Source organism: Dromaius novaehollandiae, chromosome 12, assembly GCF_036370855.1.
Source record: "Dromaius novaehollandiae isolate bDroNov1 chromosome 12, bDroNov1.hap1, whole genome shotgun sequence".
NCBI lineage: Eukaryota > Metazoa > Chordata > Aves > Casuariiformes > Dromaiidae > Dromaius > Dromaius novaehollandiae.
In genome coordinates this window covers 3,338,356-3,365,937 of record NC_088109.1, presented here as the reverse complement: position 1 = coordinate 3,365,937, position 27,582 = coordinate 3,338,356, and the positions used below count along the sequence as shown (strand labels likewise).

General features: G+C 39.1%; 1 long non-coding RNA gene across 1 annotated transcript in view; it reads right to left on the bottom strand.

Annotated features, from left to right (window-relative positions):
• LOC112986200 (uncharacterized) overlaps positions 1 to 20,149 on the bottom strand; it is a 40,948-nt gene extending 20,799 nt beyond the window's left edge. The window contains exons 1-2 of the long non-coding RNA XR_010391189.1: positions 16,569 to 20,149; positions 15,898 to 16,155 (exon numbers count right to left, since the gene is read on the bottom strand). This is a non-coding gene — a long non-coding RNA (uncharacterized LOC112986200). The remainder of the gene's footprint in view (positions 1 to 15,897; positions 16,156 to 16,568) is intronic.
• Positions 20,150 to 27,582: the final 7,433 nt, after the last annotated feature.

Genomic DNA, 27,582 nt, shown 5'->3' with positions numbered 1-27,582 from the left:
CTTCAGAAACCTGGTAGCAGGAGACAATATAGTACCAGCTCCATATTTTGACTTCCCATACTAGACTTTTCCTCACACCAAACACTAGGGTCATTCCTTGTTTTATTCCTATTTATTGCTTTTTAAAAAAATGTATAGTAAAATGTTGCTATTGAAATCTCAGATTACTTCATTTCCATGGTTAACATTGAAGCAACAAACACGTTCTTAGCCTCACGAATTCTGGAGCCAGAGATAGCACCATCTGCTTTGACAGCAAAGCAATGTATAAGAGAGATTGTTACAAACTCGTAACAGCTTGTCCACGTTATTTTTATTTCAATGAAGTCGAATCAGTTCAAGGCAGCAATTAATTTGCCTGCAGAACAAAAGTCTCCAGTGCTGGGCAGTCCCACTACGACTATTGGCTAGACAGGGAAACTAAGGCACCAGAACTGGTATTTATTGAGTGACCTGAAGCCAGACTGGCAGAATGAGGAATGTAACTTCATTCCTGTAGTTAACAGCAAAACTTATTTTCGGCACGGCAGCCACACTGCTTCCCAGGCAAGGGATAACACTCCATTCTGGTTTCTCCAAGCTTTCCTGTATCCTACAGCAATACACAGGGCATGCTCTGTTCTTCCAGACGTGATCCTTTGAGTTGGTCAAAGCTCCAATGACTCATGCAGAAGACAAAACACAGAACAACGTAACCTGCAGTTCAGACAACTTGTGATTTATTTTTGGTTCCACCACTGCCCTGCTACATTGCCTGGTGCACTCTACCTCACCTAGCTGAGCATGGCTTTGTGTCCCATCCTCCGGCTCTGGCCCTGATTTGTCTGTAAGCTCTTTTGGCTCAATGACTGTGTTTTATGTTCTGCAGCACCAGTACCTAGCGCAGCTGGGTCTCAGTTATGGTGGAGGCCCTTTGGTCTTTGTCCAATACAAACAGCACACGACAAGGATTTCACTGCATCAGCAGAGCGAGGAAAATAAGGTAATGTCTAGGGATTAAAGGTAAATAAGAAAACTCTTTAGCTGTTAATGTGGAATACTCCTGATGCAGAAAAAAATTTCACTCACATGAGAAAGACTGTCCAAAAATATCACATAAAGGAAATGTGGATGGTTGTTTAGGCACTCCAATGTTACCAGGCAGGTACCAGTGGAAGCACAGACTGTTCTGCCAACACTAAACTCCATGGTAGGTAAGTGTAAAGGTTACCAAATATTCCTTGCGTTCTCTCCCTCTTACTGAAACACCTGAGCCAAATAACCCTGTGCCTGTTCACTAAAAGACAAGCGATTAATTCACTTTCCTGCTGCGCAGGGGACACGTGATGCTCTCAAGGCAGATCACTACCGTACAGTGTAAAACAAGACAAGCAAGCACATCTGGCAAAGCACTTGCAGAAGAGGGAGGAAGAAGGGGGAGCAGAGCTGGCTTGTTCATGTCTCAGCTAACTTTTTATTTTGATATAAATAAATATTTAAACACAATGGAGAGTTTAAAGTATTTAGAAAAACCCTATATTCACAAAGCTGAACAGGAAGTAACACAAGGCAGGTCTAAGAACTTCTGTCTATAGAATGAGGAATAAGGGACATGCCTCCAGTGTGTTTGAAGAGACCATGAATAGGAAAACACACACACAAATTAGGCTTCATGCTATTCATACTACTGGGTACTTAAAATGGTTTTTTTTGTTGGGTTGGTTGGGGTTTTTTTTCTTCTTCAAGAAGCACTTTATATGACTAGTTTGAGGAACAGTCTCTAAAATGGCTTTCAGCTAGAAAGATCTTTCGAAGTAGATGTTACAGCTGGACAAACAGAGGAGTGTTTACCGAAACGGACGGTTCATTTATGGTCACTCATGCAAGCTCAGTATTCTTCCTAAAAATTTTGACAGAAAGTTAGGCAATAAAGTAGTTTTCTGTGATGGGTTATCAGGAACTTTGGGGCTTAAAATGTGTTTCAGGTTGGAACAAAAGTTGCACATTATGGGCCACGGCGTCAGCTAACTGGAAGAAACCTTGCATCAAAAGACTCGAGCCACTAGTTTCATTACTGAATATACACTGTAGCTATCAAATAAGGTAACATTTTTTAAAACAACTGTTTGTTTTGAATTTTTTCAAACAAATCCATATGTTTGACAAGACTGTTTATTAGGGAAACAGGTCTTTGCATTAGAAAATCTCTAAAGGTTTAAATACAAGACACTTTGGCAGGAAGAGTCCTTGTGGACATTTTTAAACATTAATGCCAAGAAGGAAGAAGAAAAAAGAAAAGAACATAAGGCCATTAACTGCTCTAGCTTCTTCCAGCACATCCCCCAATATAAATGCAAGAAAACAGGCACATGGAAAGAAACAAGGAAATGCTCACAAAGTCAATGCTAGCTTCATGTCAGTGATGAGAAGGATATGCAGTAGAGGTCTGGATTTTGCTGGGTCCTTTAAGTCAGTCCTATGAGACTACATTTGAGTTTCTTTTTCAGATTTAATAGGTTTCTGAGGGACTGGATCAGGAAAACTGCTATAAAAAGTAAGGACTTTGATTACATTACTGTCAATATTTTAGGTTTAAAAGACAGACATGGGAGCTCACTCAACCTTACTACAAATAAATACCGCAATTTAAATTGCAATGTCAATACTTCAATATCCGTTTTAAATAACAAGATGACAAGAATATAACTTCCTGGTCTCTCAGATATATTTATATATACACATTGTATTTAGGATAAAGCTCTTCCTCCACCCACTCAAGTCCATTTTAATTCAAAGGCAAAGTTTCATTACTTCAGTAAGAGCAAGATCAGATGATAAAACTATCAAGTTGTGCATGGTTACCTGAGTGCTTCTTCACAGCCGTAGCTTTAGGTTATAGTGACAGATGAAGCAATTCCCATTGACAAGCTCTACAACCAAAGCTAGATCATGACTCCGTACGTTCTTAGCAGTTCTAGGAAAAGGATGTCCAGAAATCAAACTAAAACCAAGAGCTGAATTTTTCACTTGGCATCTTTCTCTGCAGGGATCAGTCCAAGTCTCTGACTGAGCTCCCATTCACTTCTGAGCACTCAAACTGCGGATTAATTCTGCATCTCAAGTACATTTACCTAAAGGGCATTAAATGCTTTGAAAGAAAGGTATTTATACAAGCACACACACACAGAGCATCCCTGCAGTCACATTACTGCACAGTGCCTTATGTCAGCATGTGCAAAGAAAAGTATGTGTTATATTGTGTAGTAATCGCATCTAATGAAATGAGACTGCCTCTATTTTGTCTACACCACCAAACACAGCCACAGCTAAATTCGAGTAAGTCCTGGGGTCCACACAAGTAGCCAGCACAGGCTATGCTTTTAATACAGCCCATTTCCACACTAATCATTACAGTAGCATGCCTGCATCTTCAAATTTTCTGTGCATGAAATTACACAGAGCTTGTACAGACCTCTGGGCACAGCTCAGCCAAACAATGCACAGAGCAGAAAAAAACCAGAATGTAATTTTACACAGCATTTCTCTCACTCTGGTCTGCCTCAATGTACTAAATCTGCTTGCTCTTACTGTTTAAATGGACAGCAATACACCATCCCCGCTGGCTCACCAGGAACCAAAGGTCACGCTGTATGTCAGGGAAAAGGCATATTTTTTACATTTACAGTAATTAGGACCTTTTAAATCTGTAAGTACTACATTAGTAATCTCCATACTGGAAGACCTTTCCCATGCAGTACAATATCTAAAATACTTACGGAAATGGCAAATAGAACTAACGCTAAGTCAATCTCACAGCACCATAAGGTTTGCAACCACTCATTTGTAGACTGCAGCACATTATGAGGAGAGTTTGGCTTTGTTTTCTGAAAAGCACGCAATTTAAACATACCTCACTCACACCCCCATGTGATATTAGGTCATATTTTTAAGTTACAGAGAAGAGAGTAACTAGTGAATTGTTAGAGCACCACCTCAAAGGCAGTCAATACACAGAGCTGAAGGTAAAGATCTACTTCTGGAAGTAACGTGGTTTTGCACAAAGCATCCCTTTCCTCCTTTTTCCTTCCTTCCATCCTTCTTCCCCCCATACCCCCACCCCAACTCTCCTAAAATGAATACACAGTGAACAGATAAAGCAGTTGAATTCATTAACATTTAAGTTTGTTCTTGCAGATAGTTATGCCTTATATAGCATAAACAATGAACTAAGAGCATTTCAAAGACAAGCCACTGTAAGTCTGAAAAGAGTCTTTTTTCATTTTGAGAACAGTATAATGTGCAAATATTGCAGTGCAAAGAACTAAGTAAAAACTGGTCACCTCTTGTACCAAATCAAAGCCTTTTTTTCCCCTCTCCTCATCCTCTCAGTATGAATGTCCTTCCCATGAACTCATGATCTAGCTAAAATATTTTGCAATTTGTACAATACTGAGTAAAAGAGCTATATAAGTGCACTTGAAAAGCTAGCTGAATAAATAAAGCCTTGTAACACACAACTGGATCTGCCAAGCGTTTGTAGTGCCTAAAATGCATTCAACTGGATCATCAAAACAACCTACCAGTTTGTGGTCACTATTCCCTTCACCTTCCCACACTGCATTTCAGACTACCATCTTCTATTTGCTTCTATTAGTTTGGGGTTTTCTTTGGGGAAGATGAGGGAATTAGGGTGTTATGATTAAAATGTAACCCAGAGATGATGGTATTGGAATCACCTGTGCCCAGAAAAAGACATCAAAATCCAAACTGTCCTCGGTTCTAGACAGCCATCCAACACTGACTTCCTATGTGCATCTGGGGGAGTCACTTAATCTCTCTGCCCCACTCATGCCACATAGGAGACCTTTTACAGCTGTCCTAATGCTGCAGGTTGCTGGCATTTAAAGGGACAAGCTGTGTGCATTACTGGAAATGGTCAAAGCTAAAAGTATTCCTCCATCTTTCAGCTCTTTGAAGAGCTGCAAAGTCCGGACTGAAAAAGGGGTCTTCTAGAAGCAGTCAAACAAGATTGTCTCTACAGGTCCGATTCTTACAAATAAATAGGAACATTAAAAATATCTAGGAAACTGAAGACACCAGACATTAGGTGCAGGTACGTATCCTAAACATTACTGTGAAATAATCTCCTAACATAGCCGCTTATCATACTGCACCTTTGAAATGCCACCATAGTACTGTCAAGCCAAAAAGGCCGGTCTGGGACCAGTTTTACCCTTAATATATGGCTGTAGTTCATTTATCTGATGAATCTGCATTACACAGCCTCCCCACTGTGATTTCAGCCTCCTTCAACTAATCCTGTTAAATCTTCCTAGCACTTCTTATTTAACAGTTCAGACTGGCAGCACCTAACTCAAGGGTTTAGTAATCATGTCAAGTCTCAGGTGATGCCTACCTGAGAGAAATAATTAGATATACTCCCTTTGCAGAAAGGTAGACAGTAAGTGAAGCAAATAGTCACAAAAATAGAAGGAAAAACAAACCACCACCAGAGTCTACACCTTTTATGCTGCTGTAACTGGTAGGAGAGGCTCACTTGCCAGAATTGGACAGGTAGTTCTAGCAGCCAACAATGGAAATGAAAAACCTGCAGAAAGACAATAGGTATTCAAAAAGGCTTACAGCACACTAACAGTTTTATTTGCCAAATAAATTTAGTATTCCATAGCAACTGTCTAAAATAATTTCTTTGCACTACTGAAAATGGTAGCATTTTCATTTCAACAGCTGTACTATTTTTAGTTCAACTTGATGAGGATCCCTGTGTTTGCAGAAGGGGAAGCTTACACCACCAGCAGCACATGGATTTCTTTTTTTCTGAAAGCAGTGAGAGGGTTTTAAAACAACCCTTTCACACATAAGGTCACAAAATAATTGAAATAAAAACTGATTATGTGAGCCTCCTACTTAACCCATTTGTCACCAATCCATCTGTTACCAACCAATTTGGCCAGTTCATTAAAACAATTTGCCTCATTACATTTAGCATAAATTATGAAAAGTATGAAGCTTTAACATTGTAAGACAAGAGAAATCCCTTTTTGCTTGCAGAAAAGTTCCTAATTGCCTAGAAAACAAATTAGCAGCACAGGCTGTTCAGTAGATCATTCACTCCATCTTTTGGCAGGAGAAAGGACTGCAGTCTTGTTGGGTTCCCTCTTCCTCCCCCATTCACTACCAATTCGTTGGAAACCCAGGTTACTATACATATATATATATACACACACACACACACATATATATATACACACACACACATATATATATACACACACACACATATATATATAATGCGTATAGCACATATATACACACACACAGAGCATTATGATATTGCTTTCCCACAGCCTGCAAGTTTATCATTGAACATTTTGCATTTAGAAAAGAAACTTAGATATCCAATAGTGATACCTTACTAAAATGACACTGCTCAAGAGCAGTCTCAGCTGAAAACTTCCTGCAATAGTAAGCTGGAAGACACTGCAAGTTTCCAGCTTTATAGGCTCCTTGAAGTTGCTGTAAGTTATTTTTGAGTTAATTCATATGAATAACAAGGCCCACACCAAAAATAAGAAAGTCAGGACATCTATGTTTATAAATGAAATAATGTATTGGAAAACTTTAAAATACTATTACAGATGAAGGAAACCCCCTCACTCACTATTTACTGATGTTTCTTGAAAATTGTATTTTTACTCCCAAGACATTCATTAGCAGCTGTGCAATATACACAAAAGCAAAGCAATAATCAGAGATACAGAGGTTTTTTAAAAAAAGATAAACACACAATGGCGCTTTTTTTTTTTTTTTAAAGCTGCAGAAAAATAAATAGGAAGTTGACAGAACAAGTAAACAGTTAATACAGCATTTTGAATGCATGGTTATGAACAGCTTTAAATAACAGACAATATCCAGCTCTGTAAACATCCAAAAAATGAGGCCATGGAATGTCAAGGAAGAAAACAAAACCACCTGAGAAATGTATCATTCTTTTGGTATGGGAAATACTTTCATATAGCTGTTAACAGAACATTGTTATTATGTTGTATTGCTTTAGGCTATGTTAGCACCGTGTGTAGAAATTTAATCCACGATTACAGATAGCAGATAAGTGGGCTTATATGGAGCTATTACCTGGTATTCTTCATTTGTATAACATACATTTTCTTTAGCTACCATATGTTATCACAAATCCATTTATGGAAATATTACCACTGAATGCTCCAGTAAGAAGCTACATGTGTTCCCAGAACTCCTGATTCTCTCAGTTAAAGTAACCCTAATTCTGCAGCACAAAACCTGAGCAGAAGCCACAGCACCACTCAGATGAGTTACAATGCCAGCTTGATCCCTCTCTGTACCCCTCAAACCCCCTGACTAGGTTTAGTTGCAATTTTAAAAACATAAGAAGAGCCCACATAGAAGTCTTCGACTGACTGAAAATTGTTCACACAAAAGCAGCCTGGGGGAGAAGAAACACTTTGCACTTCACAGCTATAAATCAGATCACATAAATGAAAAGAAAACCCCACAACCTAACAGGTATTTCCAGTAAAAAATAAAATGTACTTTTACAAATAGTGGTCACAGACATAGCTTAGTTAAAGGTTTATCATGGTTGACTGATTTAAGTCAAATGAAAACTATATCTTCACACCGAGAAGCAGGCAAGTTAATGAACTCATTATTTTAAGTCAGTCAAACCTCATTTAAAACATTAATTTTGCACTTTCATGCTGGCAGATAAAGGTAGTAAATCCTGCACAACAGGAGAAAAGGAGAACCAAAAAGCTGGCAGAAATTTCTGGAGAATAAGGGAACCTAATGGACAGCAAACAGGTTTACTGATACAGAAATGCAGTTATTCAAAGGAAGCACATGCAAGCAAACAGAGAAGAGAAGAGAGGTATGGAAGAGGGGAAGAACGGAAGGTGGGGAAAAAAATTAAGAGAAGAACACTACATTGTTTTGAAGAGAACAAACATGTCAACAAAAGGTTAAAGCCATTAAAATCAAATATACGCTGAAACACAGCAGTTGTGATAAATATCAAAGATGTTACATGATTACAAATGGACAAGGAAATATTCTCAGGACCACGATTCATGGAGTGTTATGTCTCCAGTTAGGAAAAGATAACACACTTATCAAAATAGATATAGGAAGGAAAAGCCAGACTGCACAAATAAATAAATTAAAAAAAAAAAAAAAAGTATTTTACTATTAGTAATCATTTTCATTAAAAAGGCAGAGATCACGTCAGCAATCAGTAGCAGATACTGAAGAGGTATGTACTTTGCAAAGCCTTTTTGCAGGTTACTTAGGTTAAAGAGAAGCTCCATGAAGGCTTCACCACTTCACCGTGCTTAGAACCAGAAAGTTCCCATAGTGCCTTTGAGAAACATTTCTGTCGTGCCTCTACATTACACTTCACTTGAAATTAGGAGCTCCAAAGGACAGGCTTAACCAGAAAGCCTGACTGGCCGTGGCTGCCAAAGCAATACATTGTTATGGAGCCAATGATTTGCCCCTGTCCCTTCTAATCTGGGTTTAAGCATCAGAAGAATTTTGGTAATACGTACAGTATGTTAAAATCCTTAATCAGTAAATGGAAGCAGCTTTTTCAAGTATAGACTCTAGAATTCATTCTTTCTCTAGGTACTATTTTAGACAATAGGAGACGTGCCCTCAGCCCACCATGACACTGAGCTGATACCACTGAAGAACTGGGTTAAATATGGCATGCATCTAACAGTGGCAAGAAGAGGGCTCTCCTGATGGGTTTACCCTAATTCTCATGCATAACTGGCACAAGCTCCTCTATGGTTCTGCACTGGGTTTGTACCAGGCTTTTTTTCCTATAAGAAACATGAGATTGAAAATATCTGTTGAGCTATATAATCTACAGTATGTTCAGCAGGTTTATCTAGGCTAATCTGATTACATCTCAAGGAAGAAGGCTTTGCTGTTACTTCCACAGAGATTGTTCCCAGGCAGATGTAAATGAGGAACACATAGGAAAACTGTAATTTAGGAAAAATTCATACCAAGTGTCGCAATTTTACCACAGGTTAGCACTGTGCAGTTGGCATATCTCCCCCCTTCCTTCCTTTTCATGCCTTTCAGATTCTTGTAGACCACTACAATTCTTTCCCATTCTAGCAGGTATTTATCAAAAGCCTATACACCAATCAGCTGCTGCTGCATGGCCAACTGCAGGGCAAATCCATGGTGCGATCTAAGCACATTTGTACAGCTAGGATAGACGTCCCAGAGCTAGTATTCAAAATAAGTGAGCTCCAATGCCAGGAGCAAGAGAGTTGCAGCTGCATAGGTCTCAGCCCATGCTAACTTACCTGGAGCCCTGATGGGATGGGGTGCTTGCAAACTGGAATGCAGCTGGCACTCTGACAGCCAAACAGTTACCAGTGCCTGGGCTAGCTACACTCAATTTAGCTTGGCTGGGTTCCCCCACCAGCCCCCCCCCCCCCAAACAAGCTGCACTCACATCTCTGAATTGCTGCTTAGATACAGCCTAATAAATTTTAACCCTGAAAAGGGTGCAGTTTCTTTTATTCTTTCAAGCTCCCACACACACACCCAATGCCATTCAGTGCTTTCCTACTTTTCCGTGAATTCTCCTAATTTTGTCAGCCCTGTAGTGATGGAATGCCCTGATCAGTGGCAGAGTAACCCATATGCTGCAGGAAACAAAGAGATACTGTTCTCAGAGTTGCATCACCAATCTGGTTACTGCCTTCTCTTTGCCCTCCAGGAACGCTGCTATCTATGGGAGTTGATAACAGATTCAACACTAAAATTCAGAGTTCTTTTGGTTTTAAATACATCTATATCAATGTCAGGATGTGATCTTGTGAACAGAGGCCAAAGGTTCTTGTATTTGTTTTGAACTTTCCACCGTTAAGTTTACCCAGCCCATGTGAGACTCACTCAGAGAACAGGTTTCATGCCTACCTGTAAGCACAACACCTTTCAGTCTGCTGCTCCTTTTACTCCATCTTATTGCTGGATTCTTAAAGAAACAAGATGGATTGGATGAAGCACAAAGGGAACAGGATAAATCAGCATTTTGCGACAGCTGCAAACTAGCAGGGAGAAACTGGTCTGACCTCCAGCTTACTTCTGGACTCTGAAGGTCAAAGATTTCTACATGGATTTTTCTCCAAACTTAAAAGGCTAAAACTGTAGAAAAACAGCACAAAATTCTCATTCTCTGGTCTTTGCTTGAGGGGGACTGAAGAAATTTCCTCTACTTCTACACTAAGCTCCAGTAAGGACTCTATTTGCCAGTGCTCAGACACCAAAGTGCCTTCTAGCCCATTATATCACTTCCTTCCATTATTCATGAACACTAACACTTCAAAATCTTTTTTTCCAAACCTGGATTTTCATCTCCATTGCGTGTCAGCACTTTTCTCACCTGAATATCTAGCTACAGATCTGCAAATTGAGTGCATTCAACTATTTTCGACATTTGGTTTTATGGCAGAGGGATCTGAAACAAGACAAAACAACCACTACCACCACCTCTCTCCATCGCAACAGCATGGAGGTGGTTCTTGATCATTTTTGCAGCTTATCATCCCTCCTGCCTTTCTCTCATTCCCCTTCAGGAGATGGCAACAAACAGTAACTGCATTTCTGTATTTCAGAAAAGACAGGAAATATACTCTCTATATAGCAGCGGGAGCAGCCACTCAGAAAACAACCACAGAGGACTGTCCAAACCACAGTGCATGCAAGCAGGAAAGTTTCAAACACAAGCACGTGTTTAAAAAAAAGGAAGAGCAAGAGCATACGGGCCTGGAAGGAGCAGAAAGAAGTCAAGAGCACAATGTGAATGAGCACAGAGCCAACCAAGCAAAAGTTGGCTGATAGATTTTTCTTTCACGGCTTCCTAACCAGTCTCTTCCTGTCTTATTTTTTCTTGTCCATTTTCGGGGGAAGCCGACTTCCTTTCTGGACATTAAGACAGCAAAACAGCATGATAGCCACCTGGTAAGAGCTGCAGCATCTCATCCATCTTGCATTTTGGGAAAGCAGTGATTACAATTAGAAATCTTGGATACGGTCCAGGATAATAGAAACACTTGTCTTCATTCAGGGACCAAATCATTTTCTTTATAACCTCAGTCAGAAATGTATTAGCTACCTAACAGGTAGGAGGAAGAGCACTTTTAAGGTAGTTGTTAACAGAAAGGAAAGCCAGTATGCATTACACAGAAGGTCCAAAATGTTGCCTTTAAGAAGCCAGACCTATGTGTGGGGAAGATATCTGATAAACAACATGAAGGTACATGTAAGTAGCCAAACAAGGGAACAGGTGCTGATAAAGAACATAACCCTTTAGGAGAATTACAGAAGTGAGACTAGGAAACAAGGTGAGCTTCCACAAGGCAAACAAAGATAGGTTTCAAAGAAAAGTATTAAACATCTAAACGGAAAAAAAAAGTAATTTTTTCTCTAGGGTTTAAAATCCTTCTTTTGTAACTGTCCTTTTACCTCTGATGACTCTCTTAATCTGGCTCTTCAAAAATAACTCAAGGAAAAATGCAGTTGTCTAGTTCATAGAAACTATGAAAAGAAATTCATCATTTGAAGGCTCTTTATTCACTAATACACACATACAAAACACAAGTGTTAAGTCAGTTCAGTCACTCTTCAATAGTTGTAATACAGCGATAGTCCTGGTTTATGACAAAAAAGAGCTGACAAGGAAAAGTCAGTACATATTTTGGTATCCACACCCTATCTGTATGACATAAGTCACCCAACAGTCATGCCTTGGGTGGACAGAAGCCTAAGAGAGATATTCAGATATTTACCTGGAGAGAGACTTTTCATGCTGTATACTCAAGCCATCAAACCGAAGCTCAACAGAAATATTTTGGGCTGACAACTTGAATTGAATGTCGAGCTATATATTCTTTCCCTCTCTACAGATATAAACACAAAGTACATTGAAAGTGCAATTGTGCAAAACAAGGACAGGCTATTCTAAGCATAAGGAAAGTGTCAGGATGATAAACCATATAAGCACAGAATCATATCAATGTTAATGGTCACCAGCTAGTATTTAACTTATTTTCATTTCTCTTTTCTTTCCATTTTTCCACCTAGTCTGCTTGGCTAATAAAATTTCCATTATAAAGTGAGAAGCAGAGGCATGATTCTATGCTACATCAATTATTATGACTTTATTGTGACATACTGGTATTCAGCTCATCCCAGAAGGCTATACTGATGCTTTGGATGCAATTAATTTTTGATTGATCTAACTCACTCCAGTACGGCATGTAAAATGCTCAGACATTTGAATAATTCTATTACATGTAGGAGATTACTGCATACAGATCATTTGAAATTAATTGCCGAGTTATTTTAGTAAATGTAACACACCATTCCAGCCCTATTGTGGTAACAGTTATGTAATTGCTTTACAGAGTAAACTAATGAAATAAATGAACTCTGACTAATATGTAGCACAACAGGGCTGAAAAAGCGTAGATCACACTGTAGATTTCTCCTCTATCACTACAGGGCCTGGCAAGTTAACTCTACAATTGCAAAACTGAACATATGAGAAGAGTGATCTTGTATAAAGGATCTTGTTTCACTGGCTACGGGTGATCTTAAGGAAGGTGACTTTTAAAAGAATTGATACAAGATGAGTAGCTTGCAAAATCTGAGGACAAAGAAATCATCATCATCACAAGAAGCTGCTGGATTTTTTGTTTGGTTTTGTCTGGTCAGTTTTTCCTCAGAACCAACTCATTTAGCACAATTTCCTACTCACAGAAAGTGAATTTCATATTTTGAACTTCTGGCTATCACCCAGTAAGTCACATACCACATTCAGTTTGCAGGCCAGCTTTGACACTAATAATTGAGTCAAGTGAGTCAGTTAATGCAAAGCTTCAAACTCTTAAGGTTAGGACCTGGAAAAAGGAATCGCAAAGTTAAAGCAAAGGACGCGGCCAGGCACAAAAGGGGGTTTTAGTAGTCCAGATGAAAGACGCTTCCTTCTGGAGGCTGACTGCAACTGTAGTGTCCAGCTCTCCCCCAGGAGGACCACATCCATATTCCAAAGTATTACTCCAAAGTACAGAAACCCACTACCATGACAGTTCTAGTAGGGTCAGTAGCCCAGAGAGCTGCAGGTGTCAACATAGTCATTGCACATTTCTTTTAACTCAGAACTTCAATTACAAGGATATCAGGACACTTCCTACCTTCAGCAAATGGGCACCAATAATTACAATCTAAAATTCTTATTAAAAATGCAGAAAAACACACCATGAAATGAAAGCAATACTTAATCCCGTATTTATATAAATTTTTTATTGTAGATTTTTTTAAACACAGCATGCTACCTGATAGCAATCTTGTAATTTAGTTTCAACGTTAAAAGGGATTGGATCTGCTGAAGTCCAAGCTGACTCAACTGAATACACACATGCCGACGCAGAAAGAACGAGAGAAAACACAGAACCCATGCATACGCTGACTTCTACTTTTATCCTTACCAGAGAATAGAAAGGTACACCCAACAGTCTTAGCATCTGCTCCGAGACCTAGAAACTTGTATCAGCACTAGACTGCTTAGGGGATTGATTTCGGCCACTCTTTTAGTTACAAGTTTACAGCTACACTACAATAGACAGTATTTGGCCAGCACAACCACACTGCTACTTAAAATGCAGGAAGAACAAAGAAAAAAAGGAAGGAGTATATTACAGAGGGGAAAAGGACATAACAAGGGAGCAACAAAAGCAAAGCAAGCCTCATCTTTGAGGTGGCTTCACCCAAAACCAGGAGAATGGGCAGCATCATTTGGATTCTATCTCTAGGCCAGGATACAGAGATCATCAAGAAAGATCAGGCCCAGCAGCATCACCGTGAATCTGAGGAGACACTACCAGGCTTAATCACATGAATAGCCTGTCCTCCCATGAATTCTCCTGCCTGTTTGCAGGACTAGGACTTCTTTGTTTACTATAGCATGTACAGATTTTTGAAAGGAAGGGTTTTTGGTTTTGTTTTTTGAGATTTTTTTTCCTCATTTTTTAAACAAGTCTCCTCTCCAAAAGGTTTTTAACGTGGTTTAGTTCCAGGTAGACAGTCTGAAGGTTTAAATCACAATCCAAACTATGTCATCTACAGGGCACCATCCCTCCTGCAGATTGTCAGAAGCAGTGGTTTGTGTGAAACTAATCATGCTTAGAGTTCATTAACAAGTTTGTTACACTTCGAGTGTGACTTATTACTATTCATAATATTTCAAACGAAAAAAGCTATGCAGCAACAAACTATCCACAGGAAAACACCTTCAGCATCCTTTCAGAAGTCCTCCAATGTACCTGGGCAATAGATATTACAATCTTTTTCAGTGTACTATTGTGTTAAACATTTTTATCCCTCAGATGGAAATCCAGAACTGTGCACCACCGGTTTATAAAAATCCTAACAGTTCCAAATACTACCTGAATGATAGCTACTCACCTAGAGAATTTATTTTTATGCATATGTATGTGTACACATATATACATACACACACATAAACACACATTAAGAAAATATGATTGGTAAGTTAAATACCTTTTAAGAAGCAAATTTAACTAACGTCAACTCTGCAGCAAGCATGACAGTCTTCAAATTCCAGTAGCAAAAGCCCTTTGCCCCATTAATCCAAAGAATCATGTCTCCAAAGAAGCCAGAGTAAAAGTGAGAATGCACATGGCAGGCCCTTTCAGGGAGTCTGGACTACCTAGAAAGAACACTAAAGAGCCCAGTATCTACCCTGATGGGCAGAGAATAAAGTGTCATCTTGTGAACAGTATTTGTTCAATTTTTTTGCTGTTACTGCAGTGCTGCTTTTTTTACTAGAAAAATGCAGCAAATGGCAGTGTCCTGAGCAGCTGGCACATCTATAAAAAGCTGCATCGTCAGAAAGAATGAGAAAAAGTTCAGCCCTCTGGATACCCGCATTGGCCTGTCAGTGACCCACCAGGTAGCCCATGGCAAATCACTTCTTTTTTTTGGCCAGGTTTATTCCGGTGAAAGTGGGCTAACATTCCCCCCTGCTTTATGGGCATCTGTGCACACAAAATTACCCAACATTGTCACTGTGGCACATAACACATTAAAATCAGTAGAAAAAATAAAATGTCTAGCACCTCCAAGAAGTCACTAGCACTTCTCACTTTGCAGGGTCATGGCTTTAAGGCCTGAGTTATGTTTGCCTGGCTTTAGAAGAGGATAGGAAAAGTTGGTCAGGGTCCAAGCAGATGAAGCACATGTCCAAACTGTGTCAATGCTTTAAACATACAAGAAACATGCTTTCCCTAATTATTTGGATGCTTTGTCTGTAAAAAGCAGGTTTTGAGAGCACTAGCACAGAAGAACTAATTATATTTTGAAGTACAGTCAAACTGAGAAATCACAGAGGTTTTGTTTCTGACACAAAAAGCACCGTAAGGGAGAGGCGGTAAGTTATTATCACAGTTACTACTAGAACAGCAAAACAGAAAAAACAGTTACTACTAGCCTGAGGAAGCACGGTACAGGAATGAAAGTCAGTTCAGAGTAGCAAAGGGCAGAGAGGAATTAACCAAAGCTAAGTACAGGGGTGGGATCCCTTGATATCTGATGTGGACTGTATCAGCTAAAACAGAAACGTAAGCAATGTAAGGAAACACAGGACTTTAGGAAACCCTATTCAGTCACAGGCCTCCAGAATACTACCTGTAAAAGGCCCTAGTAATGCTGAATACATGGTAAGAGAAGAGGGTTGTGAAAATATTGAGGTGGAAATTCTATCACACAGAAATATTCTACCTCATGTTTGAGTGGTATGAGTATTTTGTCCAAACTTACCTTCCAAGCATGCATCTTAGGGAAATCCAGTCAATGTAATCCACAGAACCGTGGTCAAAAAGGCATCACTACAGCAGCTCTGTTCTGGAGTTATTTTTTCCACTCCAGTGTCTGCTATATTATTTGGTGGTAATAACTATACTCTCCAAAAAACAGATGTTGTGTCATGACCTCTTTACTTTTCCAGGCTGATTTCAGTCCAGCAGTTAATTTTCTAGTGACAAAACAGTATTATGTTCACCTGCAGTATTTTTCCACCTAATAACAGCCACGGAAAAGCAAAAAGCAAACAATTAGTCAGAACCCTTCATAAATTGTTCAAAATCACCAGGGAACTAGTTTCAGATAGCATACTTCAATTGGAGTTGACAGAATCCATTCACTATTGGAAAAGTGTACTTGCATAGCGCCTACTGGCTTTCATCCTGTCTTTTTCAGACTTCACTTCAGCACCAGATGATTCATAAAACTCATGAACTGAAATTTATGCCCATAATAGGTAAATATTTCTAGGATAATCAGTCTTTGGGGTTTTCCCTTTGCTGTGGCCAGATGAACACCCTCCTACCTTGAATACAAACATCTAGGTCCAGAGTTAGGTAGTAGAGTGCAATGCAATATGTCTAAATCTTGTTCTGAATTGCTACACAGGGACTTTGCTCAAACAATACCTGACTCAGCTGAAGGATAAATTAGAACATGCACGTAAACTTTCCACAATTCAGAGCCCCGGAAGGATCCCCTCGAGGTCCTGCAGCCCATACAGTAAAACAACCTGAAAGAGAACACAGATCACGTTAACAGACGGCAAAGAGTAGGAACAATGAGACAAAACACAGACTTTTTTGCCCCCAAGACAATGCTTTGCACAATGGTTGGCAGTCTATCAAACAACCAGTACGTACCACCCTGGGGACAGTCTGGGCATAAAAGGAAGATGTTGTAAATAATTTCATTCATACAGAAATTAACAAACCAGTAACATTCTGTAAAAATCAAAGTCTCAATTTGTCCAAAATGTTACTGTTTAGCCTTATGCACTCTCTCGACTGATCTTCTAGAGAGAAAAGAAAAAAAAAGGTTAAGTCAGTTCTTGCACATACCCAGAAAACAGCACATTTTTACAAAAAAGCAAAGTGCCATGCCCATCAGAAGCTGCAGAGCACTACCCCTTTGGTCAGAAGTTAGAGTCCCTCTTTCCAATCCTGACCTTTACAACATGGCAGGAAAGTCACAAAACCCTGACACACACAGCTACATAGAACAAAATGAAAAAAAAACCCAAAACAAAACATACAATTTTTTATAAATGACTTCACAGACAAAATTGCAAGCTGTCCCTGGCCTTCCATAATAAATGGTCTCCAGAAGGTATTTAACAGGCTGTTAACTACACAAGTCCATTAACAAAAATATTTATACAAGTATCAATACAAACCAGGATTCACTGATGCTTGCTCTGTAGCGACAGCAACATTTCCATTGGTATTTGGTGTTCTAACGCATACATATTTGTTTGACATGTATACTTCCCACGTCCATCTGGGTGAAATATATTTGGCAGTCATCAAACATTGTCAAAAGCTGTCCAAACACAAGTTGCTTGTGATGGCAACAAATGTCATCGGAACTGATCAAAGTTTTGACATTTAGAAACAATTATTTCTTGTTAATAGCCAGGTGATTTATTGATAACTGAGAAATAGCACCAAAACACTACTTAATTACAGTGCCAAAGATTAATAATAATTAGATGTAATGATTTCCTCAATTTCTACATGAGAAGCTATAATTTTCATTTTTACTTTTTTTTTTTTTTTTTTTTTTTTTTTTTAAAAAGGACTGTTTAGAAACTTTACCCCCAAAAAAGTTTAAAGTTTCTCCATAGCTAAAGGATGTCTTCAGCTAGTATTCTGTGACAGTGACATTCCTTAATTACAAGTTTGTATGCCACTGTCGCTTGTCATTAGTGATGCCAGAAAAATGTTACCATCCAAAAAAAGTTTTGTGTTGTTTTTATTATTTTTAACTTGATGAAGCTATCCATTGAGCAAGCTGCCCACCTCTGTAAGATATTTATTGTATTCAGACAGCAAACTCCTTTGTCCTTTTCTTTTGCTAATATCCTAGCCAACAAGCTACTATTTCTCTTCCGTAATACGGTTGTGATTGGCTTACGTCTGTTGTCCATTTGCTTAATACCCACTGGTTCCATCTTTTCCCTTCTAACAAACAGTTAAGCTTCATAATTAGTGTAAATAAACAACCATCAAATCTATGGTATCATTCTAATAGAGCAGGCACAGAACAACAATAACTACCAAAATTATCCTGTCTTCTTGGCACAGTAAGTTTCTTCGCAGATATCTGTGCTCCTAAGTCTGCTATAGCCTATACAAAAAAATTTTCTTTCATGGTTGAGATGTCAGATATTTTTGCTATACTATGGGTAGCTTTGCCATTCTCTGCTTTCTAAAAGTAAACTACCAGTTTTATCAATACTAATTAAGTTTCTCAACTACAATTGTAGTTAACATTTGAAAACAAAAGAAAGAGATGGACACAGATATTAAGCTTTGGTTACTAGATACGTGTAAGTCTCCTCTAATACTTACTTATACAACCTTCCTTCCGTGTTACCTCTATCTCTTTCAGCTGCAGTATTTCATTATTCATTTCTCCTTCGTATACACATTTAAACCAACAATTCTGTCAACTCCTTACTAAAGTACTGTCTCAGTGCTTGGTGCTCCTGTTTCAAGCCTTTTTCCTTCCGTTTTATTCACCTCTTCCTTCTATGCCTACATACTTGCTTGAAGGGACATTACAGAAGTCACCAACACCATCACTAGGTTGAGCTGTTTCTCTTCAACCCTAATGCTGGTAGCATCATCCTGCAAAATAAACCACAGGGACCTACCACAGACACCGAGTTACATTTTTGATTCACTTCTCCAAAGCTTTAACTGAGATTGATGAAATCACTTGCCCCCAGAGTTGTCTGTTCTTTATTTTGCTATTTCTTCATACTACAGCGTATAATCAGCTTTTTCCACAATTACATCCAGACTATGCTTTTTCAAACACACTGCTTGTGTAATCCTTGGGGACTGAGCCACACATTCCCAAAGGGTGGTGTGTATTACTGTTTTACCACCCCCTTAACATATCCCTTTTCCTTCCCCATACTGATTGGGAAACAAAGATTGACAAACCCACCCCAAATCTGTGGAAATAGTTAATGGTTTCTCTGAATCTTCTTCTACTATTTTCTTAATAGCTGAAATTTCATCTCCTTGAGCAAGGTGGGCACTCTTTTTCTTTTATTTCTGTTTCCTCGTTTACCCAAATTGTTTAAGATCTGGTTTTCCTCCCTTGTTCTAAAGTAAGTGGATCTGTAAGTAAACAGTATTCAAATTCTTTCTTTTGCTCATTCAAGACCGAATCGAGACTTAATAGGCCAATTTTTCTCTGATACACTGATAGCAGACAGCCATACTCATACCCTTCCATTAGCAATCCATACAGTACCTCTGCAAAAATCTTTCATTTTTCCCCACTGCTGTTCTCTGATTCACTACACCTAGGATTCACTGTGCTAACTGTCGGCTTGATACATGCCTACTCGGAGTTCTCGCAGACACCGTGTATATTATTGGGGAATGTACGGTTTGCACAACTTGACTTCCTGCTGTCATGAACTCCCTGCATCCTGTGATCCACATCTTCCTCTCTAAATTTGGTACTGATGGCTGCAACCACACCGTGCTTTTCCTGCAGTACCCTTTGCAAAGACTGAATCACCCTCTGGCAAGCTGAATGATCCAATCCACAACACTGCCTCTCACCACTACTCTGAAAGCTACTTAAGCTTCTTTCAATTGCCAACCTAACCTCTCAGCTTGAGTTTTTATTGTCTGAGCTTTTGTATATTCTTCATCATGTGCTGGCTGGACTCACATCACAGGGACTCCTTTCCAGCGGAGACACATTGACCTCCACTGTTTTTCTTCTCCTGTTTTTCCAGCTCAGCACTGCGATTCCATTTCTGTTCCTTCAACATTTCAAGCTCTGATTTCTAATCCACCTTTTCTCACTGTATAGTGACTACTTCTCCTTTTACTAACTGTAACAGACTAGTCAAATTGGTTGCAACTCTCCACAAGGTCCATACTACAGCAACCTTAATACAGCCTTAGATATAATGCTCTCCCAACTGACTGCAAATGCTTTTCCAGCTTCCCTCAAGGCAGCTTCACCCATGAAAGCTTCCTGCTCCCACGGACTCTCATAGAGTGCCTTTCAGATGACCCGTACCCCTAAACTTTCCTCCAGATGGCAGAAAGTCATTCCCTCTTCTTCCCCCACTCCGGTGAGCAATCAGCCCTGGTGGAATCCTAACTATCTTGAATACCCAGTTACTACAATAACACACTGCATTTTTTTTCAATTTTTGTTTTTCTGTTTCTCTGCTCTCACAGTCTCTGGCTTCCAATCTGAAAGACCTAGTTTGCCTGCCTGACTCTCCACCAGTCTACAATACCCCCTCAGAGTCATTTTGTTCAGGCAACTTTTGTCAAATGCAAATGGACCCTGCAAGCTGGATATATTCAGCTTAAAAAGAGAAAACATTTATGGGTTAAGATGGAAAAACAAACAAACAGCCGGAACCTAACAAACTACTAAACGTTAGTATGTTCACAACTCCCAGTAAAACCTCAGAGCATCTCTACTGGCAGGCAGTTGTCAGTTAGGCAAGGAAGAGTCCCATCTCTGCAGCTCCCTGAAAGGGAGCGGGACACCAGTGGGACACCAGCACTGGAAGCCCTCACTTCCCTGATCCAAGCCTGGGCTTCAGCAATGCTCACAGCTCAAAGCATGTGTTGAGCTACTGTGTAACAAACACATGGGTGAAGGGGGGGAAAAATCAGTTCAGTTCTAAAGCAGCCACTGGGAAAAAAAAAAAGTTTTCACAGACTAATACACAGCCAGCCTCGAATGGGAGGACCGTTAGCACATGTGCATGTATGTATGCATGCAGCAAACACATAACTCTGCCACACACCATTGCCTGCACTTTCAATGCATAAATAAATAAAAACCTATTTGATCAGCAAAGCAGAAACACAAGCAGGCTGCAGCAAGCTACACACTACTTCATGGGCACACTCTGCTTCTTCCAAGCACGTTCCACCAGTTGCCTAGAGAAGCACTTGTGCAGAAACATACCCAGAGCTTTTATCTGCAGCGACAGAAACATATTCAGAGACACACAAGTAACTCAAAGACTAGACAGCCTTCCTCACACACAGGGAACGCTATGCTCCTTGCACAAGTACTACCCCCTGCCAACTTTCCCTCTAGTTTCCTCTCATCATTCCCTACTGCCATTCCTTGCAAGGAGGCTATAACATGATCTTCACTATCTGACCAATGCATTTCTCATTCCTACTCAGCACAGGACCCCAGTGATCCACTGAATTTTACACTGAGATTGGCTAGGTTGTTTTTTCAGCACACAAAGGAGAGGGAGAGAGAGATTGACCGTATCTACACACAGAAGTTGATTGTGAATGAAACAACATACAAATGGAGCTGCCTCAGCAGTCAAACAAAAAACAAATAAGGAACTGAAGAAATCCAAGGGTCATCACAAGGCTCTCTCTCATAGCTAGTGCACTGCCACACCTCCGTTGCTGTCCCAGACATAACCGCGTCTCCTTGGAACAGCATCAATTCACTTTCTGATACTCCTCTGTCTTCCAGGGAGAAGCCACAAGGGAGCAAGAGTCGGAGATATTCCTGCATTCAAGGAAAGTCATGCACAAGACTCTGCAGTCTTCTCTTAAGCTCTGTTATAGTCTTCCCTTTTCAAAGCTCTTTCTCCATAGTATATCATGAGGAAGAAAACACACCTCTCACTTATTACTAGATTAGAAAAAACTTACAGAACTTACCTGTAGTTTAAGAACTGCTCTCTCAATTTGTTTCATCTTTACACTACACAGCTTCAATTATTTCAGTCTTTTTAAGTGGATTATAGATGTAAAAAGTTTGTCCTCCTGCATGCCTTCCTTTCTACTCTCTCAGTATGGGGAGATAACAATACAAAGACCATAAAACTCTTTGGAAATAAGTCATGCTGAAGACCGACTTTGTGAACCAAGAAACCCAGCTAGCAAATCAACACACAAACAGAGCTCTATTAAAGATTTGCTTACCATGACTAAATAGGTACTCTGGAAAAAAAACCCAACAACCAGAGTTGTTTTACCTCTCCCCCACAATTACAAGAGAAAAACTGAATATCCTACCTTGGTTGCATATAAAACTGTATACTCCATTGGGTTCCATGAATGAAGCTCACTGCAACGGTGTGCAGTTGCAAACATCATGACATGAAAGAGTTCATTTCTCCTTCAAGGTAGTGCATGAACCACAAATCAGATCCACAAACTGCAGAACAACCTTCTTTTTGTGAAAGTAACCCAAAATGCAACAGAGCACTTCCTATTGCTCTTTTGTTTAGATCCTCCAGATGCTAATGTTTTTGAGCATGCCTTGCACTTAGTTTTCATGGCCCAGCTGTACATCAGACGGAGAACTTCAAACTTCATTTTAAGCTTGTAATGAAAATAAACCACATTTACATAGTACTGTCAGAATGCAAATGAGTCCTGTATTCTGTGCTGAACAAAGTCATTATCTCTCAGCAGATCTATTCATGTAGTAATATTCTCCAAAAAGCGTCAGATCTGAAAAAAGAATAAAAGCACATTTCCACTCCCCCGCCCCCTTTAATATTATCTTTAAAATGACGGCAATTTAAAAAGGGCGCCAAGGGCAGGGGGGAAGAGGGCATCACAAAAAATGTGATGTTCAAACAACAAGAAATACAAAATACACAAATTCAAAGTCCAGATTTAAGCACTATCTAGAAGTCAGCTAATTAGGACTGGTTGCTATCAAGGTACTCAAGTGTATCAGTGTATCAAGGTACTACAAGGTACAAAGGAATTCTTTATATTCTTTTTAGCACCTCTTATTGGTGCTAAACTGTAATCGACATTGTATCTGCTATATCTGTTGCCATAATTCATGCCTACTGAAGTACATCAACCATCAAGTTGAAGTCTTAATCCTTAATTTCATTTTTCTCACACAAAAAGATGATCTACTCTTTATTTCACCAGTGGTTTCATTTTTCTTCTATTTTTTTATTATTATTTCTTGAGAATCTAGATGTGGTAGAATGCTAGAGATGCTCCAAGTGACAAACAAGTGTAAGGTACAGTTGAAATACGTAAATAATGTCAGCAATCAGATACAAACTCAATTTGTAATAAACACCTATTTTAAAGTCTTCAAATCAGAGATCTACACTGAAGATCATTTTAGAAAGAATTAACAGCTTTTTTATTTTACAGTGATTACATTATACCTTTCTTCCATCAGACAGACTGCAAACCTCGTCCCAGAAAGAAAACATACAGTTGGCCATCACAAGACCTAACAGAATAAAGATACAACCAAATCAACACTAGCAAATTTCTCCCTTTATATCAAGAGCTTTGCTCTAAACAATCTTTTATTACTGCAGTCTTTCAATGTGCATTGCTTTGTTTGTAACCTATCTATCAACAGATAAAGTGCAGTACTGTTTTCAGAGTACTACGAATTACAGTTCTTTTTCTACAGCCTCTTCCTTTCACAGGGGATTAAATTACCAACAAGAAACATATATCACAGGCTTTCACCTTAAGGCTGGTGACTACAAAAGGCTGTACATCATTATAGTCTCCCCGTCAGCAGCTCCCAGGGAACACACACATTCTTCATCTCTAAGCTTTCATTTTGCAGGGCTCCTTCAGGAAGTTTTGTCCCAAGACTAGTAATTTTGTTTGATCAACCTGTTTTGTTGTTCAGTACTTCAGTGTTCATACACTGCCCTTGTTATAAATACTCTTGGCCACACCTACGCTAGCGGCTGGATCAGTTACAGGATCCATCTTCTGCCTCTGAGGCCATCTGCCACAGCCTGGCCAAGTCTATACTATCAAACCTTTTTCACCAACAAAACACAGATACCACATCAGAACAACTGGAAATGATACTGGCCTGTGTCAGCTTCTGAAACATAACTCTCAGTGCCACAGAGATGCCACACAGAGCCCAAGAAAACACGCTGATCAGGTACTCTACAGGGTGAATGCGGCAGTTATGGAGGAAATAACCAAGCAGTGATAAAGACTTATGTTCTTCAGCCATTCACTGCATTACAGAAGTAACTAGAATCAAATGAAAACAGATTGCTTGGATTTTTCAGATTAAAAAAAATCCACCCCAAATGAGCAGCTAAGAACATTACAGTTACTGCAATAACAGCTCAGCTGGCAACAAAGATGGTCTTGCTGCGTGTTCTGTTTGGTCCTTCCTTGCAGCTTGAGTAAGCTACAATTCTGAACTAGCATCGTTAACATTTTTAATAGTGCTTCTTCAAAGACACAGTGCAGACCGTCGTGCTGAACAGATGAGAGCAGAGAATATAGCAGCCATAATTTGTAGCCTTGTATCTGTGAAAAAGTTTTTAATATATGTATTGATATGCAAAATAACTCAATTCTTGTATCTGAAAGAAGTAGGATTATTCCCAAAATCCTTCCTCAAATTTACAACATTAATCCTACTTAATGTAACAAATTTCAAAATCACGTAGGGTCCTGTGATAATTAAGGAATGTCTAACAGTAACAGGCATTCAGCTGCCTGAAATCAGGTTGCATGAACAAAAGAAGTTGGAGATGATTAGACAAAGCTGAAGGTAAGCAGCTTGTGAAATTACAAGCTGCAGGATACAGCAGATACCAGGAACTTTGCCAAAGAAAAACAGACAAGTCAGGAACTTTTTACACTCTCAATAAGGATTTATAAAAAAATTCTCCAGTTGCGCAATTTTTCTTAATCTTGCAGGGTGTTCTGGTACTTTCCTCTGCAGCATCTGACCCCAGGATTCTCAGAGAGGGGACATAAGAATGAGTTCCATAAATTTCAAGATTACTCCAATGCTCAAATCATCCCTGAACAAACAAAATAGCCAGATTTCTGAAGAACCAAATTCCTAAATTCTCTTTGATTAAACAAAAGCCTCTGCCCTCAACTCGGAGGATGCAGTCTCCCTAACACCAGCTCTTCCCCACCTTTTACCTTGAACAGCGCAGAGGTCCAGAGAGCAGCTTTCACGCCTGCTATCAGTTGGCCTGGAACAAAGAATAAATCTTGCATTGCATGGATGAAACTTCCTATCTAGTAATACAATTTATCGGAGACTTTCTACTACACAATTTTGTGCACAACTTTATTGCTGTTGTAATTCCCCTGACACCATCTCCCAGCATAACAGTGAGGCAGAAACAACCACTTATGCCCAAGTTCATTAATGACTAGCTGTTTAAATACCTCATTCAATCTTTCTCTTATGGTTGCTGTATTATTTATATCTGTACTTCTGAGGTAATAATCAAGGAGGTTGCATTTATAGGAAACAAATTCCAGGAGCAGTCTTCTGAAATTCTCCCCAGGCAGCTGATTTAAGAAACTAGCCAGGTCAGCTATAAGCCAGATGGAAACTGCTTCTGCAAGCCATTGCTGCTTCCCATTTATTAGCTGACTTTATCCAAAGTAGATGATAAAAAGTAGATTAGAATAAACACTATAAAATCAAAATGGCTGTACTGCATTAAATATTCTACAGTCATTACTCCAAAACTGTTAAAGGAAGGGTCCCCTATGTATCATCGACTATTAAGTCCTGACTTGGAAGTCAACTTCTCAGATTCAATCTAAAGTAGTTTTAGTACGTTCCAGTGAACTGAGTGGATGAGGACTCGTGGGAAGGATTTTGAGCCCTAGGACCACAGGCAGAACAACAGTAAATAGGAATGATATCCAACCTGCCCCTCACTGGCTCAAAAGTCTCTCAACTTTTACAGGATTTCACGCATTACTAACAGAATAAGCTTACATGATGCTTTGCACTAAAAGTAACAGAGACAAGCGAGACTGTTCTGCATAGATAAAACACATTTACAACACAAGAACAAACAAACAGAAACAGTTTAATATTTGGTTAGTGCCTAACAGTCCATCTATATTGCCCACTGCACTGTAATTTAGCTGACAAACTTCCTTAAGTATCAAGTTTATTCTTGGCCATTTAAACATTATCTACCAAAACAACATTGTTTAAAAACAAACAAAAACAAAGTCATTCCAATTCACATAAGCACATATTTTTGACAGAAGGAAAGAGGAAAAAGAAGTGGCTATAAAGATGCCACTCATAAAATATTACAGTAAATTTTCTCTTTGTGTTTGTTAGGAAACAGTATGCAAGTTTCTAGGCTAGTCAATTAATTTATTTGTAAAATAGTCTAGAAAATCTCATCAAATTTGAGCTTCAACTGCACTAAATAATACTGCAACAAGCCTGTAACTGGAAGACAAAGACAAAATATAAGGGAGACAAACTTTATTTAATGTTATCCTATTATATAGCCATTGCATCTTACAACTGTTTGAGTATCATTCCTTAAGTTTAATTAAGCATGCCATTTGACGTATGACGTTATAACTCTTTCCTCCAAAGAGAAGCAACGCAACCCTCTTTTGGCTTAAACTAAGAGATTTCAGAGAAAAACTACAGAACAGCTTCGTGATACTTATAGACAAGCACTCCACTGTTGCCTTCGACAGACAGAACCGTAAACACAAAGGAAATATGGTCGAGTTCAGTTCCAACTTTGTCCCCGAGTTTGACAGAGTTTGCTTGTTACAAATAAGGCAATTAACAGCTTTCACATTAAGGATCACACAGATAAATAAGAAAGCAGGGGACAGCTTCATGGGTCTACACGTCCTGCCCCTCCCTCTTGCAGTTTCCTGCTACATAAAATACATTCAAAAAACAAAACAAAAAAACCACTAACCTTACAGACCCAAATCAAAAGAAAAATGCATTCCTAATTTGCAAATAAGCAATAATTACACCACCGTAAATGTCTTCCTGATTAATAAAAAAATTCCATTTCCACTTGCTGAGAAGCAAGAGAAGTTTTTAAGCCTTTCCAATATGAAATCAAACTACTATATACTTCCTATGTAGTATAAAGTAATTTCTCTTTAAGTGCATACACAACATTTATTTTAAACAGTATTTATCAAGCTAGACAGCCCATCATTTCAACAATGAGATCCCACCATTGCCTTATTTATGACAACAGTATCAGCAGAAGTAGTATCATCGTACAACTGGGATCACTAGATTAGACAAGACAACAGGAATTCAAGATCATTTTGTATGAAAACTTCAGAGCACATTAACTGATGGGCTACACAAAAATTTCTCATCCCAGGAAGCAGATATAAGTTACTTTACAGATTGAGATGTTCCCATAAGGTCCCCAAGTCACACAGAAAAAGAAAAAACAGAGCCTGAAAATAATGCTTGCATGCAACTCCTTTGTGTTTTTAAACTATGACCTAAGAGGTAAAGGTAAAGCAACTCGATGCAGTGATAATTTATAACAAAAAAATTCTAACCCTCTGCAACCTATAGAATTATACTTCATAACAAACTCCATACCTGACAAAGGCAAGAAAAAAGCTGCAAGACAGTTCAGAAGGAAAA